The sequence below is a fragment of the Caretta caretta genome, chromosome 12, assembly GCF_965140235.1.
Source record: "Caretta caretta isolate rCarCar2 chromosome 12, rCarCar1.hap1, whole genome shotgun sequence".
In the NCBI taxonomy this organism is placed as follows: domain Eukaryota; kingdom Metazoa; phylum Chordata; order Testudines; family Cheloniidae; genus Caretta; species Caretta caretta.
The window spans coordinates 27,587,940-27,602,855 of record NC_134217.1 but is presented as its reverse complement, the minus strand read 5'-3'; the positions used below and the strand labels follow the sequence as shown (position 1 = coordinate 27,602,855).

The window sequence follows — 14,916 nt, the reverse complement described above, 5'->3', positions numbered from 1 at the left end:
TAATAAGGCATAATGAATATGCCTGGCTTACTAAAGATAACAGGCACATAATTCTGTGCATGTGGATATAGATAGAAATTCATGACTTCATTTAAAACATTTGATATGTTACTAATTTGCTGGATAATAAAGTTTGTGGCCTTTTGAGAAGCCCCAAAGGAAAAATACGTATGATTTTGGGAGAATGGTAGAGCAGGCTAATGTTTTGTGTGATATTTTATTTACTTCATAGTCACAGGTACTGTATACATAAGTAAACAACAGGTGATATAGGAAACTGTCCAAAAGAGTGACTCGGAGAATAAAAAGTTGTCAGAGGTATTTACAGTGGTGAAATATTTCTAAGGAAATTAACTTCTAACATTAAAGGTTTTATGCATTTCATATTGAACTTGAAAATGGGCCCATGTCTAATAAAATTGGACTAGTTTTCAGGTTTAAATAGACAAATTTTGAAGAAAAAATAGGGCTATTTCTTAGAGCAAAAAAAGTATTCAAGCCCTGGAAAAATCATATTTTTTGTAGACCTTTAATGTGAAAATAGTGGCTTTGTTCACATTTTAAGTAAAACAAACAAACAACAATCCAATTATTAGACAAATCTCCCTACATCTACCGGCCCCTCACCCAACAGGAAGAACATGCTGATTTGTTTTATTTTTAAAAAGGAAGTTCAAAAAGGCTGAATTGTCAATTAATGTTGGTCATAAAAACAGCATTTAATGGCTATGAGAATAAAAAACAGATTGGTACCCAGTTAGTCAGCAAGCTGATATATGTAGACAATCTGGTTCAAGTCTGCCGCAGACTATGGCCAACAGAACCTTATGAAAGGAGTAATTACAGTTAGCACCCTTTTCAACCTCTAGCTCAACGTTAAAAAACCCAAGGTCAAGACAACAAGCAACTATCACATCTTGGTAAGTATCAGAGTTGGCATTTTCGCTATAGACTTGATTATTTCAGCCAAACTCATTTCTTGTTCAATGTGATTGAAAAATTAAAGTTATATTAGTGCAATTTCTCACATCTGATAGTGTGTGGACTGCATGCCTAATGCAGCTAGCTTCAAAAGTGGTTTTAGTCATAAAAGATATGGTTATTATTGTAAAAACTGAGGTAATCGTAATAACAAAAAATGGTTTAAAATACTGGACCAAATTCCCTCTTCACTAACACCAGTGCAAATCAGAGTAATTCCACTAATGTCCTGGGAGTTACTCTGATTTACACCAGAGTGACTGTAGGCAGACTTTAGTCCATTTACTATTTACATAAATAGATGCTGATCGCATAAGATATAATACATGATATACTGTCCAGGGGTCTTTGTTGCAAACTGCATAATTGTTTTCAATAAATGAACTTCTTTTTAATATATTTTTGTCTATATAATTGATTAAGGTGGAAGCCTTCCCTAATCATATAAAAAGAAACAATTATACTTATAAATATATAAAGTATGACATTACAAAAATAAGCAAATTTGAGGGTGGTTTGTTTTCAATATTGAAAAACTAAATCCAGGAGTAGTTCAATTCTAGGTCCTAATTTATTCTATTGCCCATGTTGGGAAACAAAGGGAGTTCCATTGTTGACCCAACTCTAAGAATGGTGATATATTTGTATCTCTGTAGTTTACATTTCTATCATGATCTCTTAGTTTAAATAAAATTAGGCTCTGATTCAGAAGAGCACATAAGCATGTGCTTAGCTTTAAGCACACTCTTAAATGCTTTCCTGAAACGAGATGGATTTTTGCCTGAACTAATGATGATTGCATTTCTTTTCTTTTTAATCAATATGACTAATTTTAATTGACAAATTGACAAAGATTCATTGTTTCAAAGGCTCTCTTCCACTTTTATAACTAACTAAAAAATCAGCTTGTCCAATAATTGGAAGCCTATCAGTTCACTGACATAGCTCCTTTTAAAGAGGATTTCTGAACATAAAGTGCAAAATTCTGTTATTTTCCAAATATGTGCTGAATATCTCCAGTTGGCAATCTAAAAGGGGTAGTCAATGTATTAGCATTTTAAAATATGCTTTGATTTTCATCTTTCAGAATGCTTCCATATCTGATAGACCCAGTTTCCACCTACTATCATAAGATGCCTTTGCATAAGCTACAGAATTACTGAACCCTATTGGGGTATGGAGACAGCCTATGGGTTTCATGCTTCAATGGAGTTCATCGGTACTGGTGATATTACAGCATAGTATATGTTCCAACGTCACTGAAAAGCAGCAGACAAACAAATTGAAAACTGTGATGCAAGGGTGAAACTGTATCCATAATTTTCTGTGATTCTAACTGTAAATGTCCCAGTTGAACCACATACTGCAAGAGAAGGTTTCAAGATGTACTACCTAGGCACAACAGATCAATTTAAGAATGATGGGAGAGTGAGTTAAGGTGGAATACCATTTTTCTGTGATTGCTTCATCATTTATCAGTTTGCATCAATATCATATTACTTAAAAGTGGGGTTTTGTTGCTTATTAATGAACTAAGATAGGAATTTATTAAAGCACAACATAAAGTTATTATTTATAATTTTCTATATGCACCTCTTAGCTTGCATGCACCTAGCAAACCAGAAAGACAACAAGGACCTTGATCTTTGAAGTCTACGACCTAGACAATGTGTAGCCACAGGTGGGTAACAAGACAATAAAGAAGTTTAGGGTAGTATCTGAGATTACCCATGTATCCAGTTATGACCAGTGCACAACGTGCTGTACTGAAAAGATGAGCTTGAGGGGTTTCATATATCAATTTATTTATTTCATAAAGTAATGTTCTGGTTAATTTCATCTAGGTTTGATAGCCGAAGCGGTTCTTAAAGATGGGCTTTAAAGAGGAGAGGGTGGGGACTTTCAGATCAGCTTAGCCAGGGCATTCCAGATATGTTGCGACAGGAGAGCATAGAAAAAGGCTCTATAGCTCTTTTTTATAGTGGCTTGGCACTAACCAAAGATGTTTGCCACGAAAATGGATGAATGGGGTATTGAGGCCGGTGATGGAGGAGACAGGAAGGGAGGGTATGCAAAAAGAGACAAAGTGGCAATGAAGAGGGGCAAAAATTATGAGGTCTTGAACATGATGACAAAAAGTTAAAACTTTATGCTTTAGAGAAGTGGAAGTTAGTGGAGTTATCGGGGTGATGTGGTTAGATCAATTGGCAAGGAATACAACCTTGGAATAAGCATTTTGAATGGACTCAAGAGGGGTAATGTGGGAGTCTGGGAGACCAGAGAGGAAGTGGTTATGTTAATCAGCAAGATGAAGGGATAACAGCCAGAGCCTGCAATCTGGACCGACAGAAAAGGATGGGTCTTATAGACAGCATGCAGAAAGGAGTGGCAGCATTTGGACACACTAGGATGTGCAATGCAAGGGTGAGGAGTTATAGGCCAGGAAGAACATTGGCTGTGTCTACAGAGAATGGGGGATTTGAGTGAGGATATGAACTCAGTTTGGCCATGTTATATTTATGTTGATAGAAAGACATTGAGGAGTAGATGCCCAAGAGATCAGTAGAAATCCAGGATTGAACTGAGACAGATTATTTGTTAGTCTCTAAGGTGCCACAAGTACTCCTTTTCTTTTTGTGGCTAAAGACTAACACGGCTGCTACTCTGAAACCTGTCATTATGTGTGGAGAGACAGATTGGTAAGGCAAAGAAGCTCAAGTGGCAGGAAGGGCTAGCTTCACTGGGGCATGTGAAAGAGGAAGGAAAGGAAGTCTCTGAGTGGATAACAAGGAGGAAGGAGAAAAGGGTGCTGGAAAGGAGGGGCACAAGAGGCGGTCATAGTGGACCTTGTCCAACTTTTCTTTGAAACTGTTGGCAAGATCCTATATGGAAAAGGAGAGGACACAGAAAGAATGCAAGAGAAGGTTTCAAGATGGATCTGAAAGTTGCAAATTTATCTTTTTTATAGTGGGTTGGCACTAACCAATTTTTAACAAAGAGATTCTTTCCTAAAACCCACAACATCTCTCTTTCTCTAAAAAGTGCAATAACTTCAGTATCTGAAAGTTGACTATTAGGCCCAAATAGTCAGTGGGCCTCCACTGTTTGTGAATGCAGCATGTTTCACATGACTATTAAACAATTCTTAGATTCGTAGATTCTCAGGTCAGAAAGGACCATTATGATAATCTAGTCTGCCTCCAACTACTGGTCTTACTATTTGTTCTGGCCTTGCATATGCAAAAACATATTGCTGTTGCAATGTACTATGTTTCACTTTAGAGCAATAAATAGTATGTAGCATTGCAACCCCACTGTAAACTACTGCAATACATATTGATCGGACTTGTTCTCTGGGCTGCAAGTTCTAACTGGAACTGGAATATGATGAGGCTTGGAAGGATTAGATTTTTATTAGTAGATGTCAGTAAATGTTGATTTCACCATACATACATAAATCAACAAAAATATTTCCATCTAAAATAACTGAAATTTACAGCCAATATTGCTTGAAAACTTATTAGAGTTTGATTTAAGGATATTCACCTTATATATATATTGATATGTGATGTTGACAATGTGTTTTAACTATTTGAATCTCAACGGCTAATGTCATGAAATAATTATTGTCTGACTGACCCCTCCCCCATAATTTCCCACCACAGTAAACATTTAAAATCAAGACAAATAAAACAAGTTTAAAACCCATAATTTTGCACAACTGTGAAAATGTAAATCAATAAAAAAGGGGAAAAAAAACCTTTACAATCAGAAACTGATATTAGCTGCTCGAATCCCATTCAAATTCTGTGAACCTCTTATATCTGGGCTTGAAATCTTGCAAGAACGGTAAGTCTCAACAATTTGCACTGTCAGGTATTAGGCGGATATTTGCAAAAAAAACAAACAAACCCATGCACAATCGGAAAATAATGAGGTAATCAGGGTTATGCTCAAATGATACTCTGTTCAGGTTCACTGGAATTTTGGATGAAATTTGAATTGATTCTTATTTTAGCTGTAAAGATTTGCTCATTCCTAATGACAGAATGGGGAGGATCACATGCAGTATGTTTGGCATGCTGCTACATATGTTGGATTAATCTGACAGCATCCTGCCATTTCAATCCAGTATTGTCTATTCCTCACTAAATGATTATTAGAGTTACTACCCTGGTTCTAAATTATTTCCAGTAAAGAAAAACACAAGTCCATCTTGATTTGTGAGCCAAAATGAGCTTCATGGTAGCCATAAGTGACTAACTAGAGGCAGTATATCACCAAGTATACCATAAATAAGGACTGACTCTTTGCTTGGTAGAAGTTCTGATCTGAAAACTTTGCCTTCGCCAGATCCACAAAGATCCATGAAAATCCAAAAGGATAATTTGCAGAAAATCAACTGTTACAAAAGGGTCACCATTAATTTATTCATGTTGAGCTGTACCTTACACCACAGAAGTCTCACTGAAGTCAGTGGAACTTATTGTGGAGTTAAAATTACTAAGGGTATCAAAAACTAGCCTAAAGTAACCACACAGCTGCTGAAATGTTGCAATTAATCACAAGGAACTTAAAAAACAAACAAACAAACAAACAAAAAACAAAAAAGACCACCAAAAAAAATAGCCCTAACTATTCAAGAAGAATTTTTTAAAAAAAATCCCAGTTAGAACCATTTTCTTTTAATACTATTATTACAGGTTCAAATACCAAAAAGAGAAGACATGCTTACTTAAAATCCTTATATCACAAAGTTTATTAGTTCAGTTATTAATTAATTAGCTAAAACCAAGGCATAAATGTTGAATTTCACTTTTATAGAAGGTTTCAGAGTAGCAGCCGTGTTAGTCTGTATTCGCAAAAAGAAAAGGAGTACTAGTGGCACCTTAGAGACTAACCAATTTATTTGAGCATAAGCTTTCGTGAGCTACAGCTCACTTCATCGGATGCAGTCAGTGGAAAATACAGTGAGGAGATTTATACACACACAGAACATGAAAAAATGGGTGTTGTTATCCTACACACTGTAAGGAGAGTGATCACTTAAGATGAGCTATTACCAGCAGGAGAGCAGGGTGGGGGGTGGGAGGGGAGAAAACCTTTTGTAGTGATAATCAAGGTGTGCCATTTCCAGCAGTTAACAGGAACGTCTGAGGAACAGTGGGGGGGGGGAATAAACATGGGGAAATAGTTTTACTTTGTGTAATGACCCATCCACTCCCAGTCTCTATTCAAGCCTAAGTTAATTGTATCCAGTTTGCAAATTAATTCCGATTCAGCAGTCTCTCGTTGGAGTCTGTTTTTGAAGTATTTTTGTTGTAATATTGCAACCTTTAGGTCTGTAATGGAGTGACCAGAGAGATTCTGTGTGTATATAAATCTCCTCACTGTATTTTCCACTGAATGCATCCGATGAAGTGAGCTGTAGCTCACAGAAGCTTATGATCAAATAAATTGGTTAGTGTCTAAGGTGCCACTAGTACTCCTTTTCTTTTTACTTTTATAGAACAAATTAAAAGTTGTATCCTTTTTATGTTGTCTGAGTTAAAACATGATTGCCTTTGAAATGAAAAATATGTGTTGAAATCACCTTAAAAAACCCCAAAAGGCTTGAATCTGAGACTTGCACCGTATTTTTTTTTAATTTGGTACTAACATTTTAACATGAAATTCTAAACTAAGTTTACACCAAATCCATTGATTTTGTTTGCCTTACAAATCTATATACAAAATTAAATTAGTGGGTGAAAAAAGGGGAAGGGGATAATATAGTATTCATTTATTAGGGGCAGCCAAGAGCTTTGAGATAATTACTTTCAATCAAGGCGGGGCCGACCATTTAAATGTATGACTGTATGCCGACACATGTGTGTATTAATAAAACAGTTTAGCATTCATGGAAATAGGGTTTAGTCAGATTCCAATAGAGCTATCACATCTGGTTTACACTCAATTATGACTTATTCTTGGCAGAATGATATGCATGCATGTAACTAACTATTTAACTCAACCACTGAGACTCAATATGTTTCTGGATTATTTTATTTGAAAGTACACACCAGTAGCCTCACTGGGATAAAAATCACATTTGCACAAGGGTTTTGTAGCATCAGTTTATGCAGAAATACAAAAGCAAACAGATAATACTTATAAGCAAGTATTATGCAAAATTTATGACCACTGAAATGCAATACATTTGAAGCATCTCTTCAACAGACTGGATGACTCAGGAGAAAGGTAACAGGATAAGGTATCGTTTTTAACCTGCCCCAAATTGGCAATGTCTGTGGATGTTTAGTGCTGCATTTGAAATGAAATGGTGCTCTCAGTCCTGTTCCAAGCAGACACAATGTCCGTACGATAATATCCCAGTTGGTGCCCCCAGTTGCCAGTTTCACTGGGGAGACCGAGAGTTCTGTGTGTACAGAGGATGAAGTAACCTCTTAGATCTAGACTCTCCCTAGAACAGGACTGAGGCATGCTTGTGTAGCAGCCTGGGGAAACTTGCACTGTGAGTGCAGTACATGTCTGGTGGATAAATGGAGCTGAGTTCTTAGTGCTATCAAACCATCACCTTGCACAAACCTTAAAATTCTGTAAATTGTATTTTCAAAGGATGTTGAACTTCATTCTTTCTGTACTTTATCCCAGCCTTTGAGCAATGTGGTCCCTGCCTCCCACTGGCATCAATGGGAGCTCTGCCACTGTTTTAAATGAGAGCCAGTATGGTCTCTTACTTGTTCAGTAACATGAAATCTCAAAGCATTTGCATCTTAGATATATTGATGTTTTCTACACTTGGGTTCATTCTGTTTTAAATGTATCAGCAGGAGTTCTGTTCAATGTTGTTTACTTTACAATAAATATTAATTAATCTCTAATGAGTTGCATACTTAGTTCATAATGTTGCTATTGTATATCTGCCCCATTGTGGTATGTTTTATTTCTTTGGTGATGAACTACTAAGTCATCATTATAACAATAATTTATTCTTGAAAATATACAATAGTGTTAGACCAGTACTATTTTGGAAAACCCTGCATCCTCTTTTTCACCCTTCGTTTAATTCTTGCTCCTATAATCCATTTAGATTGATTTCTACTACTTCAACTCAGTATCCATTCCAATACAATTAAGAACGTTGATGAATTCTTTAGCTGATTCAGAAGGGAGAGGATTCTTTTTCATTGCAAAAGTTTGAAGCAACAAACTAGCATTTGCTTAAGACAGCATTTTAAAACTGAAGAGCTAAATTACGGCTTCTGGAGCCAGCTGAGCACTGTGGGGCCTGGAGGTTTGGAAAACACTGAACCACCCAGCCAGTTACAGTAGAAAGCATTATGTCTTTGTCAAGCAGAGGAAGGGATAATGCCTTCTTCCACAAAGGAGCCAGCAGCAGTCCTGGCTGCTCCACTTGATATCAGCCTCTGAATGTTAGCTGGCTTGCAAGGTGGGCAGGCACTGCAGATGAACCAACCACACCTAGATGTTCCCTTGTGGGCCTTGAGCACCACTGGCAACGTAAATCCATCCTCTTTGACAACAGCTAAGAGCATTATGGATGCTATAGGTGCACTGAGGATGGGGAAGGAAAGGGACTCTGCACCCCAGTATGTCTGTGCGGGGGCAATCATCATTTTCTCTTAAAGTATGTAGCAACTCTAATCATTACACACTACTATAGAATAACGTATATAATTTATATTTGAAGTTAACTGACTGATATGATTTAATGAGACCTTGTAACTATCATTAAACTGTATCCATGAGAATTTCTGCTGTTGCTATCATATGCTAAAATTTCTGTAAGTCATCTAAACTTCAGGTAATACGTCTGAATTTCAGCCCAAATAGAGCCAAACACTGGAATCAGAAATTGTATGAACAGTACTTACTACAGATTGATTTAGAATTTCATATGCCAATAATTAACATTTTAAAATCAATATTTTGTTATATGCCATTTCTGCATGTTATTAGCTTATTTAGTAATAGCTTAGTTAGTAATAGCTTATTTTTCAATTATCAGTTATATATGTTTTTGAATTCTGTATACCAAAGTGTTTTGCAAAATGACAGCTGGGATGCTTTGGGCCAAATACTGTTCTCCGTTGCACTGATGTAAACCAGTTTACTCCAGTGTAAATAGGAGCAGAATTTGACTATTTGAATATAAAATGCATGCTTGTTTCTTGTCTAAAGTGTCTTTCAGTCTTTTCCAAATATCCTCCATCACTGGGAAGAAGGTACTAAGACATTATCCCAAGCATTACCAGTAATTTTTATCATATTACTTTTTCTCCTCTCTCTGTCTCTACATTTGTTCCCTTTCCCTATCATGGATTGATGCTTTTTTTGGAAGACAGAGGAAGAAGCAGCAAATCCCTTAAAAATCATTGCTGCTGGGAGAACAGATACTGTTTATTTTACACCTAGACTCCAGCTGTGTCACTCCTCATACAATCTAAAGTTACATGATTTCAAAACTTTGCAGTGAACTCCAAGGTGGTAATATGATGCTGAAGGTAACACGATCCACTGACTAGAAAGATGTTAATCCTGACAAACTGCCTGAGCATTAGCCTGAACCACAGCTAGATTGAATTCTGTCTCCCCTGGGAGGGCCTGCAATGCTGGTAGTAACAAAACGTCTTTTCATAGTGCCCTGAGAAGCAGATGGGCCACTAGAAATGATTTAGAGAAGAGCTTCAGTGCCCTCTAGTGCTCACAAGTGTAATGCCTTTGAAAGAACAATTACCAAATTTAGAGTCCCCCAAATTTCCAGCTACCGTTCGTTATACATGAAAGAAACAGACTTACAGCTACCATTTCTTTACTAACACAGTTACTTCAGAGACATTAAACTATATAATGTCCAGTTTAGTAAATCTGGAGGAATTTGATATAAATTCCTCTTGATTCCTTACTTCTGTAACTTTTAAAAAAAACAACATAATTTTTAAACCGATCCAGAGACCTGTTGATCAGTTTGTTCAGCAATAAGTACTGTAAAAACCACTTTCAAAACTTGAGATCTTTTAGTCAAATCAATCCTCTAATTTATAAATGTATCAAATATAGTCTTATAACCATCTTTTAATTACTTCAAACTATTTACACAAAAACAAAAAAGGGGGGAGGGGTAGTAATCCTGTATATGTAGTTTTGGAGGACAGTATTCAAAATGAAAAAATAACTATACTTTCTAGGAGAATGTTTTGGAACCCCCTGATCTTCAACAATATAACTCAAATACACAATTAGAGTCCTCCCCCACCCCCTTTTACCCCTATGTCACTGGGAGAATTTTAACAATATACACTTGGATACATTCAATATTGTTCAATTTATTGGTAGTACCACTGAGAAAAAAAATGAATGCGGAGAGTAAGTTAGACAGTGAAATGAGATGACAGTACTTAACTATAAAATGAAGCCCTCTTAAATCACATGCATCAAGGCCAGATCCAAAGTCCATTGAAGTCAGTGGGAATACTTCCGTTTACTTCAATGGCCTTTTAATTGGGCCCAAGAAAGGGACTGTGAAAACCAAAGTGCCATTTTTTAAAAAAAAGTTATCATGTTATTCGAAATTGCCTATAGATTCTGAGCTTTACGTACATATGGTGGCTTTGCCACCAACAAATATGTTTTGTAGGTATGTTGCTTAATGGTTTCAGGTGAAACAAGTCGAGATGAAAATATTATTTCTCACACACTAACATCTGATGGCAAAACATCTGATTCAGAATGGATTCAAATAATTTTAATAGAGACACACTAAGTAAAAAAGAGAACTAATTTTTAAAGAAGTTTGAAATTGCATTATATTTTTATAAAAACCAGCTCAATACCTGAACTACAAAGAACATCCTTTTTAAGAATACTGTAGTAAAAATATGTTCTGCTTAGTCTCATTATTTGTTTAAATAATCTGTGGAAAATGTAGCCTCCTAAGCTACTGCAACTCCAAAGTTGGTACATATATCCTGAACTGAACAAAAGGCAATACTTCCAACTTTATTAGAATGGTAAGTTAATTGCACTTGAACTCGCATAACACATAAAAATGACATGTTTTAGCAGAAAAATCATGAGATTCTTTCTAACCCTTATAATTGCTCCAAATGTGCTGTGCAACAGAAATAATTTCATTTTATGATCCAGTCTCTCAATCGACATTTTTCTATGAAGGTCTTCATTCAGAAATTGCCAATCACAAATTGCAGTTACTTATCCCATCTGTTAACACAGTTTATTATAATTGCTTCTGTAATAATGATCTAGTCCAGATCATCATAATTTTTACAGACAAAAACACTTATATAAGCAGACTTTGTGTATTTCAGCAAAGTTTAAGCTGCTATGAGAAGTCTACAAATAGCATATTCCAATCATACTTATTTCTTCATATTAGAGTATTAAGCTTCGGGTTTAAATAGAAATTCAATATTTCCACCAGAAAATCCTAATCACAAGGTGATTTCTAACTTGTTTTCCTATAGAGGTCTATATTCCTTTGTAAGATCTGTAGTCCTTTGTTTTGTAACTTTATTTTATTTTATTTTTTTTGTTCTCCTGCAATAGCAAGGGAAACTGCTTTGGAAGTGCAATCAGAAACTTATGTTTTCTAGGGTTTAATACGTAGAAGAAATGTGGTAGGGAGGAAAAAAGGCTTCTTGGAATAAAGATATGAAGCTTGGTTCCTTTGCTCTAGCTTGCATTATTCTCTCTCCTGTTCTTTATTGCTTATCTTCCAACATCAAGAATTGTGCTGATGTGCTATAAATTTTTTGCTCATAAGAAAACATCTGCATTTGCATGTCCATATAAAAAAATCCAAAGACCCAAATGATCATTGATTTGTGTTTCAAATCCCAGTGGAAAAGGAATTAATTTATGCCCACTTCAGATTAATTATTGCAAAACCCCCAAACTAAATACAACATTTTTATTGACATTTTAACTGGAGTAGAGAAAAAATGTGATATTTACCTAGGAAACCACATAAATCTTGAAATATTGCAAGCTTTAAAAAAATAAGTATATTGCATACTTCACCAGATATGTCTGAGCATCTCTGCTTTGGAATTATTTATTGCTTTTTGCATTCAACAGTTTTATTATTAAATAATTATAAATATTTGATTTCTTAATAGAGGTTTGATGGTCTGTGAAATTCTTATATCAACACAAATCAACAGGAAGAAAGTGCTTTCCAATGAGTTACAAACCATTGGAATGTGAAAAACAAATGAACTTCCCCCAAATTAAAGGCCATTTTCTGAATTAGTGACTCCTGTTGCTAAAGAGAATCCTTTGTCGTAGATACTTCGGTAGGTAAATACTGTATTACATAGTCACACTGTGCCCTTTTTAACAAAGGTACAAAGAGCATTCCCCAGTATATGCTACCTGGCTTATTTCAGTCCTATCCTGGCCAAATTCATATTTTTAAAAGAGTAGATCATATATGAGCATATCGATGAAAGGTAATGACTATGATGTCAGATTGCAATATGTGCTCCTGGAGGATTACACAGGAAGCGATTTTATTCTAAAAGTTAATGGTATTTATGTGGACGTGCAGCCTTAAAGCTCCATCTAGTTTACCTTCATTGAGATTGTGATTACATATAGACCAACAAAAGCATAATGATTTTTAGACTAACCCAGTCTAGAGATAGATACCATCTTAGTACCTTGACTACTGCTGTATGAATTTAAAAACAAGCAGAAAATCGAAGTCTTGCTCGCTTCCCCCCCGCCCCATTTCTATTCTGGAGAAGGTATCTTTCATTTCATGCACTCATATTTTCGCTCTCATTCTGCATATCCATTTCACTATTGGGAGCTACAATGGCAAGGGAAAAAGCTGTTTTTCACTTCGTTTCTTTTAATACCTGCTTATCCGGAGGACCGTTTTTTGAACGCACACACACAGACAAAGAAAAATTGAAGAAACAAAAAAATCCTGAATCGCAAAGAGATTTCTTTCCCCTCCGGAACGATCACTTCTTCCCCTTTTGGAACCCAGTCAGCTCCAGTCTGAGGAGCTGATGCAGAGAAACCCAGCCAGGAGCTAGGAATAAGAGTTGCCAGATGTGGCTTGTGCTCGTCCGGCGGTTGCTCCTGGACCCTTTGGCACGGCTTTCCCAGTACTCAAGCCCCTCCCGACCAAAAGCAAAGGGTCTAGGTTGGGTGTGCGCGCCTGGCCGTCCCCTCCAGGGGCTCAGGAGCACCCCGCACAGCACAGGTCTCCAGCAGCACGCCCCAATCTCAGCCTTTCGCTGCTGTCAAGTTTCTAGCGCACACAGAGGCATCCTCCCGGCTCGGCTCCCTCGGTCTCTGGGCAGGGGAGCGACATGCAGCGTCTCCGCTTCTATCTCCCACCAGAAACGCTCCTTCCCTGCCCCTCCACCTCGCAGCTCCTTTCCCTGCAGCAGCCTTCACTTACTCCCCCTCCCCCCCCCCCCCAACACCCATCCTCAAAGGCAACCCCAGCAGCCAAACCTCCCCGCTCTCCCCGCGCAGCGAGGGCATGGCCCCGAGCCTTACCTGGGAGTCCAGCCGGGCTGGCCGCTTCCCTGGGTCACCTGCGGCGGAGGGCGAGGAGGCAAGTCCCATTCACAAGTAGACACCGAACAGACCCCGCCGCGTCCACAGCCTGTTACGCTCCGCTGGCGGCGGCGGCTGAATGAGGCTCGGAGCGAGAGGCAGGAATTAGAAGCGGGGGAAGGAGGGGACGGGAGCGGGGGAGGGAGGAAGAGCAAAGGGGGGTGAGAGGAAGGAATAGGCTGGAGGCGCTGGCTTCTTCCCGGGCTCTTCTCTTCCCCGCCAAGGGCGATTCCTCCCCGGGCGCCCCCCGAGACCCGGGCGGGGCGAGAGCTGGGCGTGGGAAGCTCTGAGGAGGAGCCCGGCGCCCCGTCCCTCGGCCCAGCTGCCCCGGAGGGGTGGCTGCGGCACGGCCATGTGGGGCGCTCCCCGCCATGGGCGGTCTTCAGGGAGCCTGGCTCCCGCCGTCTCCTCTTCCCCACCCCCACCCCCACGGGTGTTGGGGGCGGAGGCCACCCACGCTGCTGGGGCCACCCGCTAACCCACTGCTCCGTCTCCTCAGGCTGGGGGAGCCCACCTAGGGGGAGGGAGGACTCCGTGGCTACCGAAGCAGGAGATCCCTGGCTGTGTGGGGGAGAGCCGCACCCCAGCAGGGGGGCCCTGTTTATGAGGGATGCCCTACCCCAGCAGGGGGGCCCCCGTTTGTGGGGGGGGGCCCGATTGTGGGGAGGAGCCGCACCCCAGCAGGGGGCCCCGTCTGTGGGAGGAGCCGCACCCCAGTAGGGGGCCCTCCTGCTCCACTCCAGCCAGGGCTATTAGTAGAACTGGGCGAACCCATATGCCTGTGGTGCCGACCCCATCAACTGCTATTTTTCAAAGTTACGAAATTTTCCTCAAAATTTTGCCATGTGGTGAGAGCCCTGGCCAGCTCTGGTTGGTAGGGTGGAGGGCTCGGGGCCCTACCATCCAGGGCCCTCCCCTGGGCAGGAGTTTGCGTGACCCCCTGCTCTAGCAGGTGAGGTGGAGCTTGAGATCGATCCCTCTTCCAGACCCCTCTGTCCACCCTGTCTTTAGTTGTCTGAGGACTACTGGCGGTATTTTCCCTACAACCAGAGGAAGGGGCCAAGTCCCCATACCAGGCTGCTCAGCAAACAGCAGACGTGGCCGACTCCTTTCATTTCATGGACCTCCAGAGAAAAGTACAGCCAGGCCCACCCATCAGAAACTAATGGCAGTGGCAGATGCCTTACTCCCCACTCTCAAACACTCACAGATAGGAACCAGGAGGAGATGACCATGGCCCAAGTCCCTCTTTTCCATCAGCCTTAGAACCAGTGGTGGTGGTAGTGAAGACCTGTCTGCTCCCTGGATTCCCAG

General features: G+C 39.4%; 1 protein-coding gene across 2 annotated transcripts in view; it reads right to left on the bottom strand.

Moving 5' to 3' along the window:
- CDH11 (cadherin 11) overlaps positions 1-13,900 on the bottom strand; it is a 111,077-nt gene extending 97,177 nt beyond the window's left edge. Inside the window, exon 1 of one of the 2 annotated variants that reach the window (XM_048816443.2) lies at positions 13,543-13,900. The gene's annotated coding sequence lies outside the window, so the exon portion shown is untranslated. Of the gene's footprint in view, positions 1-12,887; positions 13,123-13,542 lie in introns of those variants that run through there. The other variant, XM_048816444.2, reaches the window with a different exon arrangement.
- Positions 13,901-14,916: the final 1,016 nt, after the last annotated feature.